This window comes from Equus asinus, chromosome X, assembly GCF_041296235.1.
Source record: "Equus asinus isolate D_3611 breed Donkey chromosome X, EquAss-T2T_v2, whole genome shotgun sequence".
Taxonomy (NCBI): Eukaryota; Metazoa; Chordata; class Mammalia; order Perissodactyla; family Equidae; genus Equus; species Equus asinus.
The window spans coordinates 99885640-99889453 of NC_091820.1; the positions used below are offsets into that span (position 1 = coordinate 99885640).

Consider the following 3814-nt stretch of genomic DNA (forward strand, 5'->3'; position numbering starts at 1 on the left):
GTTATAACATCCCTTCCCGGAAAGAGGGTGGCCTCTTTAAGGTACCGTTGGAGACACAAACCTTCTGGACCTCTTTCACCATGAAAACACTTGAGAAATGCTGACAAGGCAATCAAAGTAAAAGGCGAAGAAGGCCACATAGCCAAGCCTTTGGAAAAAGTGCCTGTCCTTACCCTCTCTTGGCTTACATGGTGTTCAGCCTTCTGCTCTCTCAGTGCTCACCAATGAGCCTTCTAATCAACAAATCTGATGGCCTCCTCCATGTCTTTGTCTTCTATGACCTCCAACCTCTGGAAGTTCTCTCTTAGTGTCCGGAAGACTTCATAACAGCTGGGCTGGGTCTTAAAGGAAAAGTAGCAATGTGCTGTACAGAGAAGGGGGATACTATATATTCAAATTCCCGTTCAACATAATCATTGATGTGCCTAATAGTCAATGCAAACTTCAAACGTTAAAAACCAAATTTTTCTTACGTTACATCATATACAAAAGTTAACTCAAAATGGATCAGAGACCCACCCTAAGAGCTCAAACTATAAACCTCTTAGAATAAATCATAAGAGAAAAGCTTCATGACATTGGATTTGGCAATGAATTCTTGGACATGACACCAAAAGAGCTGGCAACAAAAGCAAAAATGCATGGATTAGACTACATGAAAATTAAAAACCCTTGGGCGTTAAAGGACACTATCAAGAGACTGAAAAGGCAACACATAGCGGAGGAACCTCAATGGCGCCCACCGGGGTCTGTGTCAGCACGCCTGGACCAGGTCAGAGCAATGTCTCGGTCTCCAGGGAGGTCCCCCCTCTCCCCGGGATGCCACCAGAGCCCACCAGATCAGGCCCGCGCATCTTCTGTATGTAGGAGATGGAACGAAGTTTTTCATATCCCTGACCTTTGGAGAAAGTTTGAATTTGAACTGAACCAATCAGCAACTTTGTCTTTTCAAGCCACTCCTCGTGATCTCATTCAGCAGATCTTTAAAAGGCATGTTGCCTGTCTCCAGTATGTCAGCTTTAAGGTTGATAGCAGTACTGAATCAGCAGAGGCTGCCTGTGATATATTTTCTCAGCTGGGAAATGGTTCTCCACACCTTGGGCTTGATTTCTAGGGCCAATCCAAGTTTTATGAACGTGTCAAAGTCTCATTTTGTGTCAGCACTTACAGTTGTTTTTGTCAACTCAAAATCATTATCATCAATCAAACTTGAAGACCCACCCGTGGATGACCCTTCACTGAAGGTTCTGGTGGCCAATAATAGTGATACTCTAACACTCCTAAAAATGAGCAGCTGTCCTTATGTTTCATCTGATGGAATCCTTTGTGTAGCTGATCATTGTCAAGGCCTTAGAGAACTGGCATTGAATTATTACATTCCAAGTGATGAACTTCTCCTGGCCCTTTCAAGTGAGACTCATGTTAACCTTGAACATCTTCGAATTGATGTTGTGAGTGAAAATCCTGGACAAATTAAATTTCATTCCATTAAAAAACAAAGTTGAGATGCACTTATTAAACACTCCCCTGGAGTTAATGTTGTCATATACTTCTTTTTAAACGAAGAGGAATTTGTGACATTCTTCACAGAAGAATCCCCTGTCACTCATCTTTATTTCGGTCAGGTCAGTAAGCAAAGCGGTCCTAGGACGGATAGGTCCTAACTGCCCATGCCTAGCTGAGTTACTGGTGTGTGCAAACGGTCTTCAGACTCTTGACAATGAGCTGATCTGTATTGCTCAACACTGTAAAAACTGAACAGCCTTGGGCCTCAGTGCATGTGAAGTTCGCTGCAGTGCCGTGGTTGAGTTTGTAAGGCTGGGTGGGAGGAGGCTCACGCAGCTCTCTGTGATGGAGGAGGTTCTGACCCCGATGGGGATTACGGCCTGGATAAAATTCACGCTGAAGCCTCCAAATACCTGGTAAGAACGTGGTTCCCGGATGTCATGCCTGGCTGGTAATTGTCTACCAAAGATTCTCAACTTTTTTTTTAAGTCAGTAAGATTAGGTTCTTTCTGTCTATGCAGACATAAATTGTAAGATGTATTGCTGAAATGTTTTCGGTAAAATATTTTATCATTTGCAAATTGTCTTAATGTACTGCAGTAGAAACATTTGAAAAAATAGGAGAAATTTGAAAAGCCAGAAATTTCCATAAATGGGGTGCAGACGCTATATTGTGAATTAGTTCATATGCTAAAGGCTACAGGTGGTTTCTAGAGAAGCTCCTCAGCCTTCCTTGAAGGCATGTTTTAGCTTGCTAAATAAATTTATAATATTAAGCTTTCTATCCTTTAAATTATGCATTTACAACTTTACATTGTTTTAATTGTTTTTGTTTCATTTTGATATTAATATATTTTACAAAATATTTAGTATTAAAAACTGAGTAAAATCAAAATATAGATATAAGGTTGGCTTAATTTTACTTCCTTTTTAGCACTATATAAGATGATATTGTGATTCAATAAACAACTTGTAATTTCCAAAAAAGAAAAAGGCAACACACAGAATGGGAGAAAATATATGCAAATCATCAATGTAGCACACCCAGGTGGTGTCGCAGAATTGCTCGCATGTGGGGATCCCCTCCCCCTGCACACCCATACACAAATCTGGTGTCAGAAGTGTTGTGAGTGTGAAAGCAGAGTTCTGCATGAGAGTAAAGGATACATGGGAGGAAAAACTGGGATAATTCGAATACAGGTGGTGTCAGGGAAGTGGAACTTGCCACATCAGCCTTGACTCATAAAATCACATGGTTTGGGAAGAGAAAGGATGAAAAGGTGGGACATGAACCTTTGATTCCGGCATGGCAACGTGGTCACCCATGATGTGGACCAGGGGCTGTGCCACACTCAGTTACTAAAGGTAAACGTCACCAATGGAATTTGGAGGCGGATCCAAATCACAGGCAGTTGGTTCACTGGATGCATAGGGAAATGCAAATTAAGAAGAGAAAGGCAAAATATTCAGTCTCTTTGTTATTTTTATCTGTCATAGCTAAAATAAAATTAAAAGAAATACTAGGTATGATTTCGATGCTAGACTAAGCTCAGAATTCAGTCACTGGCCTCAAAGCCACCCCGCAAAACAAAAATTATGCCGGGACAATGGAAAGTACCTCTAAGACCTCTGGTCACCAGGAAGGTAGTCAACATGGGTGGAGCACAAAACCAAAAAACTATTGAAACCAGAAGGTATAGTGGGAAGGAATTGTTTCATTTTATAGATGGATATTGTCAGCTTCCTGAGGAACCTTTACTAAAATGGAATGCGAGAGTGACTGATTTGGAGGCTGTGTCTTTGCTTTTGAATGCTGCGGAGTGGAAGAGAGTGTTTGGGTTGATTCAGGAGCCACAGTTCACTATGGAACCACCACAGAGGGCTATATGTGACCCAGACACACAGGAGGTTATTCCCAAAGGAACAGCCAGCCTGGTGGCCTGGGTAAAAGCGACGATAAGGTCTGTTTACCCTGAGAAGGGGGACTGTCCATCTCTGCCTATGAATGCCAAGTGGAACACCCCAGATGAAGCAGCTTATATGCTTCACATGCAAGCCATGCGGGACTGGCCTTATGATGACCCGGATATTCACCCGCTGAATATGCCCATTACTCAGGTCATGGTAAATACTATGGTTAAGGGGACCACTTTCATGAGGGCACCCCATATAACCTTGCAGCTGCAAAAGTGAGGGACAGTTCAGGAAGCCTTATCGAATTTGCTGTCTCAGTTTCCCTTCATGGGCTTTACAACTGCCAAGAAAAATACTAGGTTAATTAACAAGAGAATGGGGAAAGGCGGAGGAG

The 3814-nt window shown here is 42.2% G+C and overlaps 1 pseudogene; it reads left to right on the top strand.

Annotated features, from left to right (window-relative positions):
- The first annotated feature begins 604 nt into the window (after positions 1-604).
- LOC139042620 (F-box/LRR-repeat protein 21 pseudogene) lies at positions 605-1961 on the top strand (annotated as a pseudogene).
- The last annotated feature ends 1853 nt before the right edge of the window (positions 1962-3814 follow it).